The sequence below is a fragment of the Ailuropoda melanoleuca genome, chromosome 14, assembly GCF_002007445.2.
Source record: "Ailuropoda melanoleuca isolate Jingjing chromosome 14, ASM200744v2, whole genome shotgun sequence".
NCBI classification, from domain to species: Eukaryota; Metazoa; Chordata; class Mammalia; order Carnivora; family Ursidae; genus Ailuropoda; species Ailuropoda melanoleuca.
This window is the reverse complement of record NC_048231.1, coordinates 28,155,628-28,181,311: the sequence shown is the minus strand read 5'-3', so window position 1 is coordinate 28,181,311 and position 25,684 is coordinate 28,155,628. Positions and strand designations below refer to the sequence as shown.

Below are 25,684 nucleotides of genomic sequence, written 5' to 3'. Positions count from 1 at the left end.
TTGGGTGGGGAGCCAAGAATTTGTATTTCGAGCAAACTTTCAGGTACATGTTCTGCTGCTGTTCCAGGGGCCAGAGTTTGAGAATCGCCGAGCATGAATTTATTTCCTGACGTTCTCTACACTGAAGTTCATAAGATAACATCATTCTTTTCATGAGAGAGTCTATTAATTTGTTTTCTTTGAGGCATAGGCTAAACAAATAAGCTTCCATCAGAAATTATTATGCAATCTATCTCCTGTACCAACTTTCCTATTTTGCAAGATTATTGGTTACCTTGTGGGCCGGTGATTTGTAGCCTAAACATTTAGTGAACTTCAGCTTGATGGGACCTCCCCTTCAGGAGTAGAACCAGAGTAATTTTATTTGGTAACAGCAGGAGAGAGCATCATTGACTTTGCAGCCTGTCAGCCTGGTGGACCCAGTGGATCAAGCCTAGTCCACGTGCTGGAACGCTGGCCTTGAATGCTTGCTGGTGCTCCGATGGTTTTCCTTTGTGTGGACAAGTGTTTCAGTGGCAGCTGGAGAGAAGTCAAATGATCTCACAATGTCACAGTGACTGTTGTAGTAAAATCAGATAATCTCATTATATCTGTAGCATGTATTTTTAAATTTCTGGGTCCTTTTACGTCCCATGAGGCAGTTTCAAGAACACTCCATCTGGAAAGACCCAGTGGTTCAATAACTTTACAAGAAATAAGAGGTAACTGTTGCAATTGATTTTTTTTTTCCCCCTGAAGTGTTGCATCTTTAAGAGTAAGGCCAGAGATGACATCCGTTGTGTTTGAGAGGGTCCTCTCTTCTCCTCTGCTCTAATCCTGACTTCCTTCTGCTTCTCTCTGCCAGTCACTAGAAGCATCATCTCCTGGAAGACCAGCGTTCTTGTGATGATGGAGGCTTGTCTGTTCTTTCTGTGACTGGAGCAATGCTGACCTCGGTTTCCTGGACCCATTCCGACTCAGGTAATCAGGCTCTGCCCTCCCCTGCTCACCTACACCTCGGGGAGATTGCACTGAATACCTGAAATACCAAAGCTATATTTAAATGCAAATGCCAAATTGATTGTTTCTTCATCAATTGGTATCCTCCCCCTCTTCCTCTCCTAATCTTCTTAATGATTAATTTATGCAGCTGATCAGACTGACAATGTGGTCAATCCAGTTGAGGCATTAAGATAATGAAAACATTCAATCACATCTTTATTTAAAATTTTGGTGTGTGTCCTAGACACACAAAGCAACAGGAACACTGCTGGGAATTTTCATCTAGAAACTACCTTCTAGCCATACTTCCTCTAAATCAGTTTCTTTCCCATAATACCATGTTTTACTTGAGTTATATTAATCTTTCTAATCTTGTACCTTTTCGTTGAATTTCGTTGATGGGAATTAAAAAAAATATAAGACATGGATCTGTCCTTACAGAGTCAAGGAAGTTGCAGCTGGTGGTGTTCAGCTTAGGGCAGGGCTGGGTGCTAGTTAATGGCGGCTGTCTGATTCAGGGATTGAGAGACTTGGAGGATTGGGATTGAAGTAATTAGGGAAGAACTCATGGAAGAGGGCGGGCTTCCGGGGGGCTCTTTTTGCTGTGGATCTTTCGGCCAGGAGGAGGGAAGAGGAGCATCCTGGTGCCTGGATAGGAGGGTGGGAATGAGCCCACTGTGAGCCTGGGCAGTGAGGGCACTGGGTGTATGGAGCAGACAGGGGTCAGAGGACCCCGATCCTCTGTCCCGGCCAGAGCCAGCTTCCCCCCTTTGAGTCTGGGTCCCTGCAGGTTTCCTTGGGGAGACCCCACCTTTCCTGTTACAGAGGGCCTTGGCTAGCAGCTTCCTTCAGGGGCAGTGGTATCGTTGCCCCCCCCTNGCTGTGGATCTTTCGGCCAGGAGGAGGGAAGAGGAGCATCCTGGTGCCTGGATAGGAGGGTGGGAATGAGCCCACTGTGAGCCTGGGCAGTGAGGGCACTGGGTGTATGGAGCAGACAGGGGTCAGAGGACCCCGATCCTCTGTCCCGGCCAGAGCCAGCTTCCCCCCTTTGAGTCTGGGTCCCTGCAGGTTTCCTTGGGGAGACCCCACCTTTCCTGTTACAGAGGGCCTTGGCTAGCAGCTTCCTTCAGGGGCATGCTTCTTCGGACCTGTCTGCATCTGGCCTCTGCCTGTCTACCTGATGATTTACTCTCCTTTTACACACCTGCCCCCCTTCCCCGAGGAGCCTTGCCTGGCAGGTGTGGCTTGACTCGGCCTCAGGGATAAACCAGAGGGTGTGTGCGGTCAGTACCTTGGTGATTCACAAGGCGCGATTGAGTCGGGAAGGGGAGGAAGCCTAAGCCAAGAACGTGAGTCTGTAAGTCGATGCCGAGAGTTCTGAGAGCCGGAATTCAGTGAAGGTCCCACGGCTGAAGCTGGGGCCACGGTCAGGGATGGGGAGCTAAGTGCCCTGCTTAATTCTGGGGTAGCCCAGTCAATCCTGCCCACACCGAGCTCTTTGCCAGCGCTGCTTTTGGATAAAGCAGTGGGGCTTTCGCTGCCCTAGGTCATCAGGGTGCTTCTAGAGTTGCTGCCAGGACTCTTGCCCGTCCTGTCAGGCCTGTCTTGGCCAAGGTCCCCGTGCCTCAGCATGCTCGGGTGCTCCTGGAGCCCGGGCTGTGCTGACCCAGGAGCTGAGGCCTTCCCGGAATCGGAGCCCTGGATGGCCGGCCACCAGGAAGCAGAACACCTGGAATAAATCTTCGTGTTCTCTTCCCACTTAAGCGATTGCCTGACTGATTGTGGGCCTTTGTCTTCGGAGCCTAGTGCGGGGACCGATGGCGGCCCTCTGGCCAGGTGTGGCCTGCTGCATGTCCATGTGTGGCGGACAGGCTGCGGGTGGTTTCTCCATGGTCAAATGGTCGCACAAAAGTCAAAGAAGGATAATATTTTGTGTCGCGTGAACATGAAATGGAGCTCAGATTTCAGTGTCCCTTAATAAAGTTTTACTAGGGTGTAGTCGTGCTCATTCATGGATGATCTGTGGCAGTTTTGGCACCAGGTGCAGTTGAGTAGGCGCAGGAGAAATCAGACAACGTTACTTTCTGATGCTTTGAGGAAAAAAAAATTGTCATCCTAGCAAATTGCCTAGGCAATTGTGTGACACAAGTGTTTGCAAAACTTGAGGTGCGGAATATTTTGCCCCACAAAGAAAATAAGGTTGAATGAAGGGAGAGTAGGATTTGCATAGGAGAGGAAAGAATCCTCCAGCCTCCTCGAGCAGACTCTCCACTGAGCAGAGGAGCCCGACGGAGCTCGATCTCACGACCCATGCGGTCATGACGTGGGCTGAAGCCGAGAGTTGGATGCTTTTAACCGACTGAGCCATCCAGATGCCCCTGAACTATCTTATTTTAACCAAATAAATATTTTGTTTTAAATCAGGTAAGCATTGAAGACTTAGCATGAGTGAGTCCTGCCATTTAACTGTGGCCCTATTTTCCCAATCTGGTGGGATTTTACGATATTGTTGAGTGGAAACTATGGTCACAGTTGGAGATGTGAGTTCTTACTCCTACCGGCTAGCTGAGCCAGGGCAGGCCATGGTATGCCAGCGTAAAAAGGACTCCCCAGATCTCAGGGTTCGTATAACAGAAGTTTATTTCTTATTTGCCCAGAGTCGGATTGTACCGACTGTGAGTGGCTGTCCCGCATCCAGTTTCAAGGTTCCAAGCCTTCTCCCTCTTGTGACACCTACGTCTCAACATGTGACTTCCTGGTTACTCTAGCATGTGAAAAGAAGAATTGAAAACACCCACCCTTTCTTAAGTGCCTTAGACCAGAAGTGACTCAGATTAATTTCACATCCACAGTCCATTGGCCAGAATTAGTCACATGACCCTCTCCTTGCCAGGAGGCTGGGAAGTAGGGAGGAACATGAGGGATGCCTGGGGTTCCCCCTGCCCTGGCAAAACTGGGTCATCGGGAAAGCCTATACTTTTTCTGTGCTTTTCTTCACTCATCATTAAAAGGTAATTAACCCAGCTCTCCATTTTTTCGCATCGTTTATGAAAGGTCAGATACAATGTATGAAAGAGCCTTAAGTGGTAGAATGTGTAAGATATAATCGTTACCTGATTTCTTTCCTTTTTTTTTTTTTTTTAAATATGATTTCTTTATAAGGTGTTGAATGGTGACGGACTAGGGTCATGGTAGTTGCATACGCCCCAGTATACCTGGGACCGTCCTAGCGTTTGCCAGTTGACCTAACATAATTATCATACAGTCCTCCCTTTCACACCCAGAAATATCCTAGTAGAGACAACAAATTATACGATCACCCCAGCTTGACCCCGCTGGTCATCCTTCAAGATTCATGTTCGCTCCTGTTTAGGAGCCTTTTCTGAGTCACACTGTTCTAAGCTTTTGCCTGCATTGTTCCATTGAATCTTCAAAGCCAGCTTGTGAAGTAGGTACACGTAATCTCATTTAAGCTAAGATAGCAGAAGCGGAAAGGTTTGCCTTGAATCCAGGTCTGCCCTGCTCGTAAGCACTCCATGGGACTGCCTCATTTATCCTTCTCGAGGACTGCCCCCTTGACCGCGTGGGGCCCCACTTGCCTGACGCTGGCTTGGGAACTGGGCCCAGACCACACGCTGCTCGAGGGCTAAAGCCCCGAGTGGTGAAGCTAGCCCTTTAGGACCTCAATGAGAAGATGAGACGTGGACTCACTATGTGATTCTCCAGAGTCAGCAAATGGCAGAAGCCGTGAGTCCCTTCCCCCCACTACCTTGGCATCAACAAACGCAGCTTTTGTTAACGCTGGGCAACACCGGGAGAAAGATTTTATTTTGAAATCTAGGGTGGAGGAGAACTCTAGCCAGTGAAGACTTGCCGTGTGCAATGCAGTTGATTCAAACAGGCTTCTTCCCAACACAAATAGCTAGGAGGAACTGAGCTCTGTTTTCAGGGAGTTTATTTACAAATTTGTCTATTTAAAAAAAAAAAAAAAAAAGCTGAACCACAACGAAAGACCAGTTTGCTTGCCGAATAACATCAAACAAAAACCCATTTATTCGCGAGGTGGTATGAATTTCCCTGGTTTCTGGCCTTCCTAATCAGTGTTCAGAACTGAACCCATGGAATCGAAGGGAAGAGTTTCTGAAAAATGAGCCAAATATGGCAGAGATGTCTATGGCATTGCTTGCTTCAAGAAACCCCCCCGGAAAATGATACATGTGGTTTCAAAATGTACAAAGAAAACTAAAGGAAATCCATTATGAAAGAAAAATTAGATGGAAATTTCTAATCCTGTCTCATAAACAATATAGGAATAACTTTAAAATATTCTGCTTTAAGCATGCATTTAATTTCTGCTCTGGGAACCAAATAATGTTGCTAAGATAAAACATTCTAATAATGATTTATGTAAATTTATTTGTACAAAGTAATGGTGTAGTTGCCTATAGCAAATTGCTTGGAATATGAAATGACATTTATGAGGTCTTTTTCTCCTCTGAATGAATACAATGGAGAAAATGAGAGACTCCAGAATGGGAAAAGGAAATTTGCGTTCAAAATGGAGTCTGATGCCTTGGCAGGCAGGGACAGCTGGACAGGTTGGAGGGTGTGTAAATAGTCCACCAACACAGTTCAACATGTTTTCCTGTGATGCTCCCATTAGTTAAGCCATTTTTAAAGTCACACAAAGAGTGTGCATGCATTAGATTCTTAGAAGGCTAGAACCCTTTATTTTAGTGATCGTAAACTCTGCAGATACCAGAACTCTTTCAGAATAGCCAATGATAGATCACTTGTTCTCATGATGCCCTCATGGGCAGGGTGCTTACAACATAGGGGGTACAAAGAGGCCAAATGTAATTAAAAGTTGGGCAATTAATCTCCACTCCCAGTTACTTTAATACCAAGGAGAGTTATGCTTGAGTCATAAATGGGGCCCAAATGTTAATAAACAAAACACAAACTGTCCCAAAGATTGATTCACAGACCTACAGGGAGTTTTCCTATTGGCTGCCCAGTTGGCACCTGTGATAATGGCTCTAGGTGTTTCCCGGAAAACTTTAATTAAATAGAAATCCCCGTAAAAGTAACAGAGTGAGAGTTTCTGGAGCTATGCTTTGGCCTTGTAAGTGCCCAGGATAATTTGCCATAACCTGTACAATTTGGAAAAGGTATCGTATTAGCACCTTAGTTTTAGAAGGCATTTATTTTCTTTTTCCTCAAAGTGTATTCGCTATCTCCCTTGGTTATTGCAGTCATTTTTGTGAGATAGGTAATTACAGTTTGTTTTCTTTCCATCAAGAAACTTACAGCCGTGGAAGTCACAAAGCAAGGTCACGAAGCAAGACGTCACGGGGTGGGGAGTGGGGGTGGGGGGCAGATTCCTCACGGACGCTGGTCGCATTGTCATCACAAACTAAAGCAGATGAAAGAGACTTGTGGATTCTGGAGAGCTTGATATATTTAAAACCAGTTCTGAGTTTTGGTCCCTCATAAGCCACTTTTGAATTGCACCGACCATCCTGAGGGAAATGGGTTTGTCTAATTGGACAAACTGATTTTGCAGTCAGGCCATTAGCTGTAGCGTGGCCCAGGCCTGGGGGCCGACGTTAGAGCTGCTGGGAGAGGGGGCATAAAGCCCGAACAGGACTTTCAAACAGTGAAAATCATCGTGGCTTCCAGGAAAGAGAGGATGGCCTTGGTTTTCTCGTAGAGCCAGCTCAAGTGCATGTACCATGAAAGGTAGGGCTCGTGGCCGAATTGGCTTTCATGAAGCAGCTTCCCTGGGTGAGGCAGTGGGCGTGAGCACCTCGGTCCCAGATTCCAGTCTTTCCTCTTCCTAAGCTGAATGACTTTGTGATTTCTGAGTTGTGGATTCCTGGAAAATCATGGAAGGTAGCTGAGTCTCCATTTCCCCATCTGTAAAACGGGAATACTGATCCCTACCTGGTAGAGAGGGCGTGAGAACGAAATCAAATAATTTTTATAAAATCCTGAGCACAGTGCTTGGCAGAGAGGGAATACTCCTCTTACGGTAGTTCTTAAAATGATTATAATTGTTATCGCTTGGGAATGTATACTCCTGACTGATAATTGGAAATGAGATTAAAATCCATCTTTTATTTAAATGCGAATTAATCTGAAAGATTTCTAAGTCAGTTGTTTGCGGGTGCCGGAAGATAACAAGGTAAATGTGGGAGTCCCTTCGTTTGTACATTCAACAAACAGCTCTTGATGTCGAAGTCCCTTTGCAAACTGTTTTCGAGGGATGGAGAGGCCAGAGACAGAGTTCTGGTTTCAAGTGATAAGAGAGATTTTTTTTTTTTTAACGTGGACACTGTGCAGGCCACGTTAGTGTAGACGGTCTTTGTCTTGCAAGAATTCAGACACGGAGCTGATATAAATCCTTAGCTGTTTCTCAAAGCCCTGCTTCTGGTCCAGACTCTGCAAGTTGGTTCTCTCTAGAGCAGTCCTCTTGGCGGGCTGTAGAGTAGCTTTGTGTCAAGATAAATGGATGGAAAGTCTTCGGTCATCTGCTGGTCCTGCGGCTTCAGCCTGCAAAAGAAGCTATTTACGTTCTTTGCACACGTGTTCTTGGCCATTGTAGGTCAGGCCCTTAGGCTGAAAGCGTGAATACACCCTTTTGTTAGAATTCATTTCCATTAGGAGCGTGTGGACTACTTTCTTATCAAGGGTTGAAATGAATCCGATGTAAAATGTGTTGACTTTTTTTCGAGATGGCTACGTAGTTGTATCACCTTAGAAAAGGTGTTTCACAGAAATTCTCTGAAGGAAGATAAGGAAATGTGAAACATTCTCAGGCGAAATGAGAAAAGAAGTAATAATTCTCAGATTCCGGATCCGGTCTGGTCTATTTCAGGGGTTTCTAGACACCGAGGGGCCTCCTGTGTGGGAGGCAGAGGGAATGCTGAGGTGCCCTGCTTGAGCCGGTAGTCTAACGGGGGGGCGGGGGGGGGCTGAGGCAAAGGGCAGACGAATATGCATAAATAAGCATCCAAAGATGAACTTTTCCCTGGTCCAAGGCAAAGAGAAAAATAAGCTCACCACAGTGAGTTCAGTATCCTTACTTGGCAAAATAAAAAGTTGGCAACCTACGCTCGTCCCCAAAACTATTTTTGAAATCTTATTGTGGTGCAAAATCACGATCTGGGAACCTTCCTGACTTGAGCTCTCTTGCTTCTCTTTGGTGTTATTCTCACCTCCTCTCTCTACCTTCCTTGCTGGCTCCCACTACTGTTTACTGGAGGTCCCAGCCTGTGGCTTATCCTTCTTATTAGAAAGGAGATTAACAAGTGTTAGAGACATACCAGCAATTAAGACTTTCTTCCTGGTTTAAGGAGGAGAAAAAAAGCATTTGAAAAGATGAGTAGGCCTCTGCCCGTAGCACTCTGGATTAAGAATGCAGTCACATGTGTATCTCCTGGTGGAAATCCGTCAGACCCCATCTCAGCACAGGCAGAGGGTGGGCTGTTACTCCCCAGGGAACATGCTATATTGTGTTAGCTGTTTCCCTACACTGGATATGTGTATGTGTCCACATTTATCTTATTCTCGCTCTGGTATGGGCATAGGAACTCCCAAAATGAATATTTGGGTGTTAACAGGGGATCGAGTTGTTTGGGGCCAAACTCGTAACGATGCTTAAAGCTTGGAAGGCCATCAACGGTGGTAGCCACGGAGCACGAGTCGGAGCTTTTCGAATCTAATAAGATAGAATTAGCCGCAAAGGAACAATTGAAACTCAGAGCAGGGGCATCTCCCATGGAGTCAGAAGTAGAACTGTTTTGAAGTTGGTACCCCTTGAAAGAGAATGGAGCCCCAATTGGCCTTGTTAATGTAACAGCTCATAATGAAGGGGCGGAAGGCACTTTTGTAAAGGACATGATGTCGTCCCCAGGCCCAAGCAAATGGCCTCTGAGCAGGTAGACTTTGAACAGCTGACACTCCACGCCTCGTGGAAGGTATGCTGGTGAGTTGAACCTTCCTGACAGCAGGTGGGGAAGCCCACTCTCCAGCGTGACTTTATTCCTGCCAGGAGCTGGGGGGTCTTCGCGGCCATTGACTGCTCTTCCCTGAATACCAGCGGATAGCATTCCCTCACATCTAACACATGTTCTCCAGGTGAACAAAAAGAAGCCAGAGAGCAGTTGTAGTAGCTTCCAGAAGGTCCAAATCACTCCCCAGTTAGAGTTTAAGAGACTTTACCTGTGATTAGTTTGATCTGGTGAAGGGACACCCTCTCTCCTGACTCAGCCTTGGATCAGCTGGCAGAGAATTGGGCAATGGTAAGCTGTGTTCGAGGACTATATGATTTCTAGAGTATTCCATCAGGGACCGCTAAGGTAAATAAGGGAATGACCTGCTCTTTTACGGGTGTGTGGCTGTGTGCTAGGTGGTCATGTGGTTGATAAATGCTTTGAAATAGTGATGGACTGATTTTTATCATGGTTTTTCACTTTATGCCTCCCTTGAATATAACCAAAACGTTACAGTTACAAGAATCTATTGTCGTGTATATCGGTATATTCATGTAATGGATATGTATACGGATGTATATGTGTCTATATGTGTGTGTGTGTGTGTATAAGTAAATTATGTCCTGGGACACTTTATAGGATTCACTGTTTTCTGAAGATGTTGGAATATCTAAATTCCTGCCCATTGTAACTGGTTCCCCTTCTTTATCATTCAGTCCCTCCTCTTTTTTAGCTCTTCTTTCTGGGACACATGAGTAGCCTCTGGTTATATATGCGCTTAACTGAACAAAAATGTCAACAAGCTGCTATTTATTTTCTTTTTTTTTTTTTTTAAAGATTTTATTTATTTATTTGACAGAGATAGAAACAGCCAGCGAGAGAGGGAACACAAGCAGGGGGAGTGGGAGAGGAAGAAGCAGGCTCATAGTGAAAGAGCCTGATGTGGGGCTCGATCCCATAACGCCGGGATCACGCCCTGAGCCAAAGGCAGACGCTTAACCGCTGTGCCACCCAGGCGCCCCATGCTATTTATTTTCTTAAACAGCTTGAGCAGAGATGTTTGGTTTGATTGCTAAAAAATTGTTAGCTTATCACTGAACTGTCCTGATGATTCTTATTATTCAATTTGCATTGCTTACAATAGTAATTATTACTACATAAGAGAGCATGATGCTTTTATTTGTATAGTTCTTTCATTAATAATTTAATTGACTATTACATCCAAGTGGTTCTGTGACACTTACATCAATGTACTTAGAGACTGGCCCTGGGCACCTTGGGAAATCAGGATGAAAGTATTGCAAGGCTTGGGCTGGGGAGACAGGTGGCAGGCAGGTCCTTTGGCCCTGACATCCAACTGGTTGGCCATAGCTTTCCCTCCTATTTATTTCCAAGCATTTTACTGATTTACTAGCAGTGATTCTCATCTGGTCATTTTAACAACCCAAGAAATAAGATCATGGTATAGTTATTTAGCTCACTAAAATGACTGGATTTGTACTGATTTATAAGTGGAAAGGTATCGATGGCTAAAACACAATGTATTGACCCAAAATGATTGAATCGGTGGCTTCCTTACATAGAATCTTTGTCTATGGGGCCTGTTCTTTAGAAATGGGAAGATTTTATGGTCATAGCTTAGCTGGCGTTCCTAGACTGCACTGCAACTGTGTAAGACTTATGTTTTGATACATCTTGCTATAGAAAAACTTTGTGGTTTTTTCAGTGTAGGAGAGTACTATGAATTTTGTCCAAATTCACATTTTATCTATTAAATAAGGTGATGGCCTGAAAATATGCCTTTGGAGGCATGAGAACCCGACTTGGGTGGGTGTCCACGCGTAGTGATGTCCAGGGAACAGCATGTTAAACCTCTGGGCTCAACAGGGAAAATAAAGTCAACAAAGGCATTCCCATTTGGCCAGCCCAGCCTGACATCTGGAGGATCCTGGAGGAGATTTTTCATGTCAGACATTGGAGTGTATTAAAATGACTGTTAGGGCGCCTGGCTGGCCCAGTCGGTTGAGCATCCCACTCTTGGTTTTGGCTCAGGTTGTGATCTCAGTGTCATGAGATCGAGCCCCACATTGGGCTCTGTGCTTAGTGGGGGGTCTGTTGAGATTCTCTCTCCCTCTCCCTCTGCTCTTACCCCTCCTCCCTGCACTCATTCTCTCTCTCTCTCAAATAAATAAATAAGTCTTAAAAAAATGAAATAAAATTATTGTTTTCTCCTCCACTGGCTTTGAACAACATTCTTTACATCCTCCAGAAAAAATAGACTAGTCACCTGAAGTAGGATTGGCTTATTTCTTCAGTACTCTCCTTTCCAGGGACTGAACCAAGATGTGGCTCAGGTCCTAGTCCCCCCATACTCTTTATCTCACACAAAAACAAGCCACTCAGACAAACATTCACTGTGTTCGTTATACGGGTGCAGCATTTCATGAAGTTCCCAGCCATCCCCTTCCTGGACCCCCGATGCTACCTCTAAGCTCCTCCTACACAGACATTCCAGAATGGCCACAATTCCTTGGTTTTCCCTTCTTGGCTCTTCACTGTGGACTATCCTGGTGTTGACGTCACCCTTTAGATTTCATGTTTCTAAGTGGGCATCTGAAGGTTTCTTCTTGCAAAGATGGAGCCGGGTTGGTCCGTGCGTACAGCTGTCTAGACGGAAGTTGTTCCTCACTCACCAGGCTTGGGGGTGGGGGGGGCTCCTGTTGTCCTTGCCTCCATCCTGTCTGCCGCTTCTGGAAGTCTCCACCAGGCTGCTCTGGGGCACTTGCTGAAAGCCTCCTGGCCTGGAACAGAGCACTGAGGTCTGGGCTTGGGTGGTCGGTGTAATGAGTTCTTTCATGGCCTCGGTGACGTTGTGCAAGACCCCAAAAGGAATTTATAGGCACCCGAGAGAGACTCCCTTAGCCAGCAGAATTCAGCTATCTGGAATATAAGCAGGAATTAGGAAGAAGCAAACAATGTCTCAGAGGACAAAATAGCTTTCTCCAAAGCCAAGCATTAAACTTTAAGTAGATCTTTGCTGGGTTTGTGTTCTTAGTGTGACCACACTCTCAATTAACTTGGCTTTATGATTCTCTTTACCTTTATAGATGAGAAAACTGAAGCACCAAGAGGTTGAATAGTTCGCCTAAACTCTCTAAGCTGTGAGTTGTAGAACAGGTTCTTATGGATTCTAGACTGAGGAGGGTAATCAGTGTTGGGGATGGTGGCAACAAGATAAGGAAAAGTGTTGAACGTGTTTAACTCTCTTGTTTAGAAAGTAGTAGAAAGATATATAGTAATTGCAGGATGGTTCCCTTCAAAGTGGCCACTTTTATTTTTTAATTCTAGTGTGTGATGAGTATCAGTTGGCTGAGAAATCCCAGCAGGTGGAACTGTGCTTCCTGACGCTGCCAAATGAATGTGAAGTTTCTAGAGTTCCCTTTGCTGAACAGCCAGTTTATAGATGCTTGTAAAGATTTTTTGTATCATCAAGATGAACGAAGCCTCAGCTTGGCCCGGGTCATGGTGATCAGCCTGGTTCTGGTGTGCTTGGGTAGGAGATGGGCAGCTTCTGGAAGATCTTAGCGCGGGGATAAGGCTCCTCCCACGTGACCGAGGATGGCTGTTCCCTTCAAGAAAGTCCCTGCGGGGAAGTGAATGGCCACCAGCCCGTTGACATTCACCAGCATCCTTCATTTGTGTCAAGCTTCATGGTTTACAAAGTGCTGTCCTGTATGTGATCTCCTTGGCTTACAACGATCCTGCATGTTAGGCAGAGCAGGCGTCAGTGTCATTTCCATCATGCAGGTGAGGACAGCCAGGCTTGGAGGGAGGTTCCATGGGCCACAGTGCCGGGGAGAAGCAGGATCCGAGCCCTTGTCTAGACCACACACTCTGAATGGCTGTGCTATTCATGCCTGGCTGGGGAGGGCACCAGACGGTAATGGAAGGAGATTCTCTCCCTCCTCCAAGGAACTGTCTTTCCCAGTTGAGAAAAGGCCAGTTTCACAGAGAAGGAGAGAAAGGAATGCAAAGGTCGGTCATGGCATGAACCACTTTGCTCTCAGATGGAAGAAACACTTGAGATGACATTAACTGGAGAAAAAACACACGGGACCTCAGGCAGTTTTTTGGACAAGGCTTTTGTTATCTGCCAGCCTCAGTTAGCGACGGTGTAGCAGAGGAGCCCCACAGCCCTGCTTCCTGGGCCGAGGACCAGGCTGGGATGTCCCTCTCTGGCCAGGGAAATGCCTGCCTTGGGAGTGCTGGTCCCAGGGGGCTCTGGCTCTAACCCTGGCAGCTGAGAGCCCCACCTGCCTGCCCAGCACTAGAATGCCCTGGATGGGGAAGAGGAGGGAGAGTAGCCATAGGTCATTAGATGTTCTTCCTGGTGCAGGGGGTCAGGGCATCCTCAGGTGGACCATCCCGAGATCGGGTCTAGCTTGCCTCGATAACTGACTCAGGTTCGACTTCAAGCCAGTTAGAGGACCACTAGGTCTCTGCTTTTTCTCATCTGTAAATTAAAGACTTCTTAACATCACTCATTATTTAAAAAGATTCAAATCGAAACAATAAGGAGATACCATTTGTCATTTGTCTAACTGGCAAATATTTAAAAATTTCAGAATATCCAGTTCTGGAGAGGGGTCAGGAAACAGATGCCCCCCCCCCCCGCCCAGTTCTCAAGGCAGAGGACCTAGGTGGTGCATTTGGCAACATCTGTCACAAGTTCTACGTACACAGCCCACAGGTTCACCCTTACGAGTGGATCCTATGGATTTACTCACTGAAATATCAAAAACTAGTGAATGAGGGGATCTTAATATTGTTTATAGTAGCAATAGCCCCAAATCAGATACAACATCAGTACCCATCACCGGGGGATTGGAAGAGCCTGTATCCTTGGCACAACAGTCTGCATTCCACTTATGAAATAAGTAAGTCATGGGGTTGTAAGGTACAACATTGGGAGTATAGTCAGTACTATTGTAGTAACTTCGTGTGGTGACAGAGCGTCCCTGGACTTAATTGCAGGAATTTATTATAATAACGTATGAAAATTTCAACTCACTATGATGCATGCCTGAAACCAGTAGGACTTTGTGTATCGATTATACTGAAATAATAAACAGGACGAGTTGGAGAGGGCACAGAGATATAATGGGAATAAGTAATTATAATAATACACACTTTTTGAGGGTCATCCACATTCTAAGAGGTTTATACGTATTAACTCCAAGTAGCGTGGTGGCGGAAGCACAAGGCAAGCATCCTGGAGCCAAAACTTAGTCAAGAGTCACAGAAACCAGGTGGCACAAAAATATATCCCCTATACGTGCTTTCAATTGGAAGAGAGATGAGAAAGAGGAGAAATAAGTGGAGTGCCCTTAGTTTGGCAAAGTCATATCTGGTAGCAAAATGGCTGCCCCCAGGGCCACTGAATGGATTGGTTGCTCCCATATCCGTTTGCCTTCAGCAGAGACACTTGTATGCCTCAGTGAACGGAGTCGTGATTTAGGGGGACAGACACAGAAGGAAAAGAGATGAAAAGGAAGGAAAAAAATAAGTGGAAGTGATGGCATAGAGACACGGGGAGCTGATGGAGGCTGGAGCACCAGGGAGGCTCCTGGGGGGACGGGCCCTGCATCGGCTTTCTGACTTTTCCACCACACGTTCAGGGGTGTTCCCACTGTACTCATTTAGAGGCAGTTGGTAGAAACTCTTTCTTGTATGTGCGTGCATGATTTATAGAAATGAATAAAGCTAATGAGATGGGGACTACCCCAATATTCCACCTCTATAATCAGTCTGTATAAAAGAAACAAACAAAACAAAACACTGTTCATCAAAACTAAAAATGGGAATAAGAATTTAAAATTAATGTTATGGTACAATCCAGAATGATGTCCTAAGCCTCCCACATCTAGACAGCTCCAGAGAATTCCAAGGGTGTCTTCCACTTCCGTCAATGCACCAACAAATATATTCTTCTGCTGGAGAGAATGGAGTATGACCTCTCAGTACCTGAGATGATAACCAGCTCAGGTTGGAAGTGTCTGACCACTCTTCCCCTTCTTTGCCATGTTTAAGTCACACCATCTGGTGTGGCCACCTTCAGAAGTTCCTGCCGGGTATTCCCGAAGAGTTAAGCAAGAGGGTGGATCCCACTTCGTGAGCTAAGTTAAGGAAGTTTTCTCAGCCAAGGTGTCTCTTGGAAAGGGAACTCACTCAGCGAAGTTTTCCAGGTGTTGCTGGAAAGGTGGCAGACCCTACGGCCATGTGTCTGTGACACCAGGATCGCCTCTTAGTGAGCTGTAAGGATGAGAGCTCTCAGCCATGGTTCTGGGGTGGGCTGCCTGCAGGAAGAGCTGGCACGTGAGCTGCCTCTCATCTCCCAAGTTAGCATAGGCTCTCCCCTGGCCTGGGAAACAGGATTAAGAGAGAGAGGCATCTCCCAGCTTCTCCCTACGTGAGACTTCCTTATTCTTTGGTGCCCTACATCCATTCAGCTGACGCACCCTGGAGAAGGTAGGCATCTGTTCCGTGGGCATTACACAAGATGGGGGGCAGCGGACTGATAGAGCTCTACCCCTGCACGCCTCTGCTGCCCTAGGCATCGGTCCACAGCTAGGTTATTGGGGGATCCGGCTTCTTAAGGCCCTGGAGCAATGCTGCCATGTCTGGGCCCCAGTGGTGGAGGCTGGAATGAAGAGACCTCAGGAGCCTGATGCCTCTGTGGATTAAAGGCTTTTTCAAAATCTGCTCTCTGTTCTAGAAGAACCAGAGGCTATAGGAATAACTTGAATGCAGAACCCTTGGCTAAGGAAGACCTGATATGGATAAGAACTGGTCACTTAACAACTTGCCCAACTTGTAATCTTCTGGAGTAAGGGGAGGGGTGCACACTTTTAGTTTTCAACCTCCTGTCCTAGAATTGCCTCCCCTCCTAGAGTGTCTTCTCCTCCAGCAATCCAGGTCCTGCTAGGTAGTGGGCATGACAGAAAAAGGGAATTATGTAGCAATGTCTCTCTCATGAAATGGTTTTTGATAGCATAGCCAGATGCTTTAACATCCTAGCCCAGTGCCTTTGACCTGGAATGATGTTTTTCAATATCAGAGGTTTCCCTAAGAAAGAAGAGTTGGGACCTTGATTTCTGTCTCATGATTGGGAGAGCTCACCAAAGTTGCCCTTCGCACAATGGCGGGGTTTGCCCTGAAGGGGCAAGGATTCCTGCTTCTCTCTGCTCAATTTCAAATAGTCTTCCGTCCTTTCTTCCAGCCAGCAAGAACTCAGGAATACCGGGGTACAGCCTCTACGCTCCCTGCTGTACTATCAGGAAACATTCACTAATGAAGAAATTCAGTGCTTCTAAAACTTATTTTATTAGACAGAAAGCTGGTTACCGAGAGTGGATGCTCATGTAGGCAGGGCCTGTCTCTTGTTCAGTGCCATGACCCTGGCCCTGCTCCTGACAAGTCACCAGCTTCCTGGGAGGACAGATGTGGTCCTGGATGCCACTAAGGCTTTCTTTTCATGCTGGCTTCCAGGTTCTGAACACCCTTTTCTCCCCTTCCCTAGTTGGACCTCTCTTTAAATCCTGTCCATCTTCCCAGGTCTTTCCAGGTAGTTGCCCACTGAACACCTTTTCTGATCATCAGTGGTTCTAGTGGTGTCTGCTTTCTTCCGGCACGGGCTCCACACATCACATTGTATGTTTCAAGGAATTTCCTACAATCCTAGTTAAAGTGCTATCTGTGTCAAGGACTTGCTTTTTATTGTTATTTGAAATTAGAAATCCTTAAAGGCTAATAGCATCACTCTCAGCTTCATTTCTATGATATATGCTTTCTTCATCAATTCATTAACATATTCACTATTCATTCACACAGATATTCCTTACGTGCTGTGGGCCTGGTTTGGGGGAAGTGGTGAGAAACATGCCGCTGAGGCCCCTGTTCTTGGTGGCATCAACATTCTGGGGGAGGAAGCCAGACAAACAGACAAGGAATTGCTGATTACAGTCCGTGTGCTGAAGGAAATAGGATGAACTCTGAGAAAGTGCCGTGGTGCTGCTGCTTTGGGGAGACTTCTCCAGAGGGAGGACATTGCAGCCGAGGCCCGAGGAGAAGGGAGAAGGAAAGCAAGGGTGGGGGTCATTCTTAACCTGAGAGTCGGCAGGTGCGTGAACACGGAAAGCCTCTTGCTTCAGCTGCTCTCTTGGTGCCCAGAACATCCTGCCTTTTTTTTGTTTGGTATGTTTTTTGCATTGTTATTTAAAAATAATCATAGACTTAGAAGTTGCAAAATTAAAAAAAAAAGTATAGAGAGGACCCATGTATCCTTTCTCCAGCTTCTCCCATGATAACAGCTTCCAAACCATACTGTCTCATTAAAACCGGAATTGACCTGGTACGTTACTCTTAGGTAGACTACAGACCTTATTCAGAGGACTTCACCAGTTTTTATATATATTCATTACATATAAAGGACTTGTCTCTGTGTATGTGCGTGTATGTGTGTTGTGTTTTTAAAGTCTACATTTCTTCATCTCTCTCTTTTTTTTAAAGATTGATTTATTTATTTGAGAGAGAGAGAGAGACCGAGCATGAGCTGGCTGGAGAGCAAACCCCAAGCAAGCTCCACACTGAGGGTAGAGCCTGATGCGGGGCTCGATCTCACGACCCTGAGATCGTGACCTGAGCTGAAACTAAGAGTCGAACGCTCAACCGGCTGAGCCACCCAGACGCCCCCTCTTCATCTCTTTTAAACCGAGTTTGCTAAGTTTGTTTCAGGAGTGTCTGACTTATTTCTCCAACGAACATGAATTGAACACTTACTACACATCAGTCCTGTGTTGGGTATTGGACATACGAGGATGATTGATACCGTGGCAAGCAGGGGTATAGAGGCAGCAGCCGGGTGATGGCCCAGGAAAGCTGTCCAGCAAAGGGGTTGGAGTTGGCTCCGTGAGAAGGTCTGGATGTGAGAAAGGATGGCCCATCCTGGAAATGCCAGAAGCAAGAAGGGAGTGAGGTCAGCCTGGATCGGTCAGGAGGTTTAGAGTACGGGGGGCCCAGAGTGCCAGGCTGGGGGTTTGGGGGCTCGCTGCCTCTTTGAGGATTCCCCAGTGGCTCGCCAGTGAGGGACTCAGAGAAGGATTGGGATTGACTGACAACCCTACATAGTTCATTTTCCTCTGCTCCATGCTTTTGATCAGTAAAGGCAGTGTTTCCTCTGTGCAGAACTGACCTGGGAGCAACTCCCGGAGGCTACGCATCCCCGGGCCGAGCACAGAGTAATGAGGCCCCCCTTCTCTGGCCATCTGACCGGGGGGGGGGGCATTTGGGAAGCGCACGTGTTTGCATATCATTGACATTTGTTGTACACAAAGAAACTAGGTATTGGACGCTATTTAGCTGTTTCCCATAAGTTTTTTGAAGAGGGAGAGAGATGCCTGTTGATTCCTGGGTCCACGAGAATTAAACAGCACCCATCTGCTGAAGGAGTGTTCGAATCTAATCAGGGCACTTAGTATTTGGCTCTGACCTTTCGAACATGTTGTTTTGGGGCAGCAGCCCTGTTACACACAGCCTGCACAGCTCGGCTGGAACACTCCAGAACGGTGTAACTAGGATGTCCTTGTCTTTTAGAAAATGCAAAAAAAAAAAAAAAAAAGCCCCGCCCCCATCTCCCCATCAAGGAGTTTCGCTCTCTAGAGGAAGGAAAGAAGGAAAGTGAAACCCGCTGTGGGCTCTCGGAAGAATTCCAGCCCTGACTGGGCTGCTAGGGTCTCCGTGTTCCTTAGCTGCTGCCTGGGAGGGGGGGTGTTCAGGACCCACCCCGCTGCGGGGCTGACCGTCCTGAGCCTGAGGTCATCGCATGCAGATGCGCACCTCACTTGCTCGGCCCACAGTCCCCTTTGAGCTGCTGCTCTGGCCTCCAGCACGGGTCCGGGAATGTGGCCCTCAGCGGGGACTCTGATACCATCCCAGCAGTTACCTTCCTTCCGAAGGTTCTGGGTTTCTGAGGCGTGTGATGATCCCACCTGCTCGATCCGGCGGGCACTTGCACAGACAGGAGAAGCAGCCAGAGCTGTGGCTGACGGGAGAGACCGGGTGTGCATCGCGCTGCCTGCAGCCCTCTGGTCGGGGGGCCTGCCTTGGCCCCACGAGGGTGCAGGAGTGAGAAGGGAGACGTGCAAAAGCACTCCTCTGCGCAGCCACCTGGACAGCACCGTGTGGCCCACTGAGTGTGTGGCAGGTGCCAGGAACATAAGGGGGGAGAGCGAGACCGGGCAGCTGGAGTCCCAGCTCAGGGCTTCCCCAGCCCTGTGGATCCTGGAGCAAGTCTCTTCATCTCCCTGGACCTCATTTTCCTGTCTGTAAGTAACAGTTGTGAACTAGATGGTCCTAAGGTTTCTCCTGAAACAAATATACTGTCATTGTACACTAAAGGCTAATGGTTTGGGTGCAGATTGAAATTCACTCTGATGACAAGGGCGTTTTGGGGGGCCAGCTCCTCAGTGGCTTCTCAAGGAATAGCGTGACCTTTTAGGAGCTCCTGTTCTAGGCTTCCCCAAGCTTTTACCGGTCTACAGGAGTGACAGTGTCATGGTCACCTTGTCACCATAACATCATTTAAAACAGCCCTGTTGCTTTTTTGAAGGACACATCCTGCATGCACAAGTCTTTCCTGAACCCTCTATTCAGAGGGCCGACTGATGGTTTGTGATTCAGAGACCACGATGTTGAGATTTCCTCAAAGTCGGGCCAGATTAGCTTCGTCTTCTTACGGCAGGAGGCGGATGGAGCGAGCAGTAGAGAATTACGTTTCCTGGCCTCTTTGGAGACCTTGCAAATGAAATTTGTTTCCTTTTGTCCTTTTCCACTCAGCAAATACCGACTTTGACTCTTGGCTGTGAGTGGGGCTGGAATGAGCATGGCTAATCTCTATTTAAGGGCTTTATCTTCTCCAGGGCCGGTTCAGCCAAAATTCTGTGCTGCGGTCATTGACTGGGACCTAGAGGTGTCTTGATGGTTCTGTTTGCTGAGGCTCCCAGTTAGCCGAGAACTCCATGCCCCAGACAAAGTAGCTGGCAGATTGGGAGGGCAGCTGGATAACTTTTTGGTAATTATTTGTTTTCAGGCTTGCCAAGGCTGCACTTGAAACTCAAATTATTCACAAGCATAATAGCCAAGCTCTCAGTTCACGTTGTATCTCCCTGCTGAGTACAGAAGGAACGGGGCAATTTTCTGAGAAGTGCCTTGTAAAACACTCATTAAAAGCGCATCAAAGAGGCAGTTGGTGTCCACGGTGGACTCACATGCTGAGTTTTGGGAGAGAACAATGTGCTTATCCCGGGAGGGAAGGAAGTCCCTCAATAGAGAGAGAGCCCAAGTGGCTGTCTCCACAAATGGACCCTGTGTGTTTCTAACACGGGGGCAAGCGGAACTGAGCTCTCGAGGCCCAGAGAGCAAGCCCAGGTGAAGGCAAAGAGAAGACCTGCAGGTGGCAGGAGATGGAGACAACACTGGATAGTTCTGAAAGGGGAAAGCCTTGAGAGCCTGGGTGTGGCAGCAGTGGGGGCTAGAGTGATCTGATCTGGTGTTTCACACTGCCGCCCCCTTCCTCCAGATGTCCCAGTCACTCTGACTTTGAGAGTAGTGCCCGAGCAGGCAGGACAGATGTCCCGATAGCGCTTCACATCCCCCTATAAACTCTCCCACGTCCGCTCCTCATTTTTGCCAGATCTCCCTCGCCCCTGCTTCTCTGTGTCTGCGTCTCCTGCCTCTTCTAAAAGCTGTGTGGAGAAGTAGCCAAGGCTACAGAATGGGGCTTCAGTTTTGGCTGAGACTCTGCAATAACCGTCTCCCTCTTTTGATTATTCCTTCTGTGCCTTCATTCATTGGTTGGTTCAGGTAATCTTTTTGTTCGGCCTGCATTTATTGAGCACTTACTGTCTGCTGCATGCTGTAGGTCCTCAAGGTCTGGCAGTGAACATGACAAATGACGGCTGGCCTCTGGGGAATCTCACATGGACCTGTTAATTTTTATGGCACAAATTCTTATAACTAAAGGGGCCATCATGGTGTGTGTGCTGGCTGGATAAACATCTCAGTCATTTTCTGGATCACCTGTCCACAGGTAAATGCCCGTATTCTTCAGCTGGGGCATGTCCCAACTGAAAAAAAAAAAAAAAGGCAACCATAACAGGGATTTCTGTCAATACGGATTCTAGGCATCAGTTCCAAAAATACCAAGATTTTCACTTACCTTAGTCTGTACTTAGTTTGTTGGGTCACACGGGTGCGGTGGACCATCAGTCTTTCAACTGATACATCAGCCATTCAGTCAGTTGTTCAACAAATATTTATTGAAGACCTACTATGTGTCAGCCACTCTGCTTATGTTCTGCGTCACCAGCAAATCCTTTGCTCCGTGCTTCGGAGAGGATTCAAGCTGATTGTATGAGTAATAAAAATGAACGAATGTGGGAAAGGTAGTCCCTGTGGGAAGGACATCTGGTAGGATTTCTGCTAATGGGCCAGTTGATTTCCATAATTTTCCACAAAGCCAGCAGAAGTACAATATTTGGCTTCCTCCTTCCTTTCCCCAAGTAGGTACTGTTATTTGTCCCCATTTTCCAGATGAGAACACTGAGGTTTCAAGTGGTTAAGTAACTTGCCCCGAGGTCATACAGTTAAGAGTGTGGAAGCAGGATTTGAACCTCAGCCTCTGGCTCCAGCTTCCGTGCTTGCACCCACTGCGCCATGTTGGATTTGCCTTTGTGAGCAGGCTCGGGTGTCCGGAACTCAGAATCAAACGTTGACTGCTGGGGCTAGGGCTGAACCAGAATTGCCCACAGACTTACTTGCTGGCTCTCTGGCACTGGTCTTCTTGTTTTTCCAGTGCACGCATCTGTACAGGCGCTTTGTAGGTGTCTGGAAACAATGGACTAGCTGGTGATGCTCTGAGTAGAGTCGCTTTGAAGGAGAAAGGAGGAACATCGTGTTTAAAGAAGAGGCTGTTGCTGATGTCAGTTATTAACCCGTGGCTCCGGAAAGGGCAAGTTGAACTGTATTGGGTAACTTTTCTGATAATTATGATTGTAACAGGTGCATGGGCCATAGTGTGAGTTGGAGTTTTTAATAAAGGTGATATAATTAGTTCCCATTTTCTGAGAACCTACTGTAAACCAGACATGCTGGATGTCTGCCATATATTAGTCCCATCTTCCCCAAAGCCCTGGAAGGTGGTTGTTGCTATTTTGCTCCGTGGAAGAAGAAGAAAAGGCTCACAAAGGTTAAGTGACTCGCCCAGGACCATACAGCGTATACATCGCTAACCCAGCCCTGACTGTCTCCTAAAACTGTGCCTTTCCACTTCCTCATTGGTTCACTTACTCATTAAAAAAAAAATTTGCTGAGCACGTACTATGTGCTGGTGCTGGGGATGCCATGGCGAATGTGATGGATGAGGTCTTCGTTTCGTGGAGCTTATACCAGACAGTGGTGGCCTTCCAGAGCCTGGGACCCTGCTTAAACTAGGCAAAGGGGAGAATGGGATCCAAGACATAATATGAAGGCCTTGAACCTCCAAGGCCCAACGCCTCTTTTGTAGTTAGGATTTAATCAGGCACATAACTACAGAGATATGGATCCTCTAAGGTTTAGTTATTTATCAGTGTGTGTTAAAGGGAAAGTTCAATTATAGTAGGAGATCCAGAATGGGCATTTTGGGGTTGGCAAGCTTGTAGTTTAAAGACTCAGGCTGACTTGAGGACAGCCTGCAGAAGGTGGGCCATCTGGCCGCCATCTTGGTAGTCTTGTCACCTTGCTTTCCTGTGCCTGCCGCCCACCCAGCACTTAGCACTGGCCCCAGGCCTTTGGACAGGTGAGGAAGCTGATGTCTACTCGTCTAGCTGGCACCCCTCAGTGGTACTCCACGGGCTGTGTAGACACTGGTGTGGAGCTGTCCTGGTTCTTGTGGCAGGTTTAGTATGTCCGGCCCACCTGTTAGATGCTGGTAGCATCTGCCTTCTCTGCATCGTTGTGACAGGCCAAACCATCCCTGCATATTTCCATATATTCAGTTCTCCAGTTGAGAACCTCAAAAATGTGCTTGTTTTTCCTACACTGAAACCCTTTTGCTCTCTTACCTTGGCTGACTCTACACTAGCTCCAGATGATGCCAGTAGTAAGACTCTTCTCGATTGTTCCTTTTCCCACGGTGTCCTGATTTCAGGCCCTGGCTCTGTCCAGTATTTCAACAAATGCCCATTGAGTACCCCTTTCATGGAGGCTCTGGTCAGGGAGGGGTCAAGGTCTTTTTAAGAGAGAATATCAGAAATGATTCCCTTCAAGCCCTTAATCTCATTGATGACAGAACCAGAACATGGGAAAAAAATTGTGCAAGCCAACACTCCCAGCTCATAGTCCCGCATTCTGTCCATCACAGAGGCCACTTCTCAAGCACAAAGCAGCTTTAGTGTGAAAGTATTGGAAGAGTTGGGATTTTGAACTATTTATCCTGGAATTGCAGAGATGAAATACATACCCCATAGCCACTATTCTCTAGAACTTGTAAGAAACACAGCCCTTAGTCCCACTGTAGCATAAGATGAGGGACAAAGACAGTGTGGTAGATAATTAAACAATGTGAAGATGGAGGAATTCACTTTTTAAATTCCGATTGCATTTTATTGTTCAATGTTAAAAAATAAAAACATTAAAATCCTAGCAAGTTTAGATATGCTTGTCATGGAAAGTTTAAAGTCCCTAATGATCCACCCATCAAAGATTTTCTTTGTGCATATATTAGCCTATCTAATACTACCTTACAAAAAATAGGCTTGCTTCTCCGTTTGCAATGTGTTGTTCTCTCTGAGCATCTATTCCCATAAACACCTCAGTTTACCTGTTTCTTTTGCAAGCTGCAAGTGTTCCATTCTATGGACGAACCAGGATTTACTAATTGATCCTTTTCTGATGGACACGGAGTTCTTTCCAGTTTTCCTCTATTGCAGACGATGCTGAAATAATTCTTGCACATGCATATTTTTGCACAGTTGTGCATTTCTGGACAACACATCCCTGCAAGAAGAACTGTAAGTCAAAGCCAAGGTGCATTTTTAATTTTAATAAATATTGCTAAATATCACTCCCCAAATGGCAGGACTTAACTGACGCTTGCTCCCATCAACACTGAACGGGAGTGCCTCTTTCTTTACGTCGTCGTCCACACTGGTTTTCACAGCTTTTAAATTTTGGAACTAAATATTTTTAAAGAGACAATGTTCTCATTTGGTACAATTTAAGCTCATTTTTCTTTTCTTTCTTTTTTTTTTTTTTTTAAAGATTTTATTTATTTATTTGACAGAGATCGAGACAGCCAGCGAGAGAGGGAACACAAGCAGGGGGAGTGGGAGAGGAAGAAGCAGGCTCATAGCAGAGGAGCCTGATGTGGGGCTATCCCATAACGCCAGGATCACGCCCTGAGCCGAAGGCAGACGCTTAACCGCTGTGCCACCCAGGCGCCCCTAAGTTCATTTTTCATGTTTGTTATCTCTTTCATCAGGGTACAAAGAGTTTAAAGGTATGGTGGTTAGTCACTTCTTAGAGGGCATTTCTTAAAAGGGTTTCATTTTTGCTTTATCCCTTTAGGTTTTTGGAAACCTGAAGCTAAAATCTAGTTTCTTCCCCATCTTCTTTCCTGTGTTTCCTGCCGGAGCTGGCTTGTTCACTGGCCCCTGGCTCACAGATTATTGAAGGTGGAGGCATTGGTCTTCTCAGGGCTATTCATACAGAGAAATAGTCCATTTCCAAGGCCCCACACCTTGATGGGGACCAGGGCTGAAGAGACTTCTTGAAGGTGGCTGATTTTGTAAGCTAAGCTCCCCCTCAAAACGGGCTTCCCCCAGCAGGCTTTAGAGCACACATTTCCTAACCCAGATGGCCTCGCCAACCTGGACACCTGGCTGGGAGAATGAGCCGGCACCTCCTGTGTCCGTATTAGTGCTGCTTCCGTGATGGCGCTGATGGTCTCAGCTGTGCTCATTCCGCCCTCCCCCAGGAATGCTGGGGAGACGGAGGTAGGTTTAGCCAAGGAGACTTTCCACAGTGGCTTTGCTCAAGCACCAGTTAAGCCAAGGGTGGATAAATTATCCTTCCTTGGAAGGTCACTATTATGGGATGACCTTCTTTTTAAAGTCAAATTAAGAAGAAATAAGATCATCTCTAGAAAAAAATAGCACAATGGCCCTCTTGTTCTGGGTGCTCTCCATGTGTTCTTTTTGCCTTTCTCCTTCCCAGCCCCTTAGGACACACCCTGATAACACACTTTTATACCTCTTTGGGGGGCACACAGATCTCTGCTTCTCTCCAGCCTGTTCTAGGGAATGACCTTGGTATTGGTCATTTACACACTTGTATGAATGTAGGGCATCTGATTTTAGATAGGAGGCAATAGGAGGTAAGGAATGAGCTTCAGGTAGGGGCTTTTAAGGTGTGACTCTCTGAAATCACTCAATCAAAACAATCCTCTCTTTTTTATCCAGTGGATTCAGAGTGCTGAGATAGTTAGACAAGGCAGAAGGTGGAGTAATAGTGTCCTTTGGAATCCTGATGATTTCCAAAACCCTGCAGTCCCCAACCACCCATACCTGAGTGACGAGGTCTGAAAATAAATTTTCTGTTTTTTTAAAAGG

At 46.6% G+C, this 25,684-nt stretch overlaps 1 long non-coding RNA gene across 2 annotated transcripts in view; it reads left to right on the top strand.

Moving 5' to 3' along the window:
- The window catches only part of LOC117796012, a 130,542-nt gene extending 106,249 nt beyond the window's left edge, over nucleotides 1-24,293 (top strand). The window contains exons 3-5 of one of the 2 annotated variants that reach the window (XR_004620282.1): nucleotides 845-960; nucleotides 20,956-21,123; nucleotides 21,889-24,293. This is a non-coding gene — a long non-coding RNA (uncharacterized LOC117796012). The remainder of the gene's footprint in view (nucleotides 1-844; nucleotides 961-20,955; nucleotides 21,124-21,888) is intronic. The other variant, XR_004620283.1, reaches the window with a different exon arrangement.
- The last annotated feature ends 1,391 nt before the right edge of the window (nucleotides 24,294-25,684 follow it).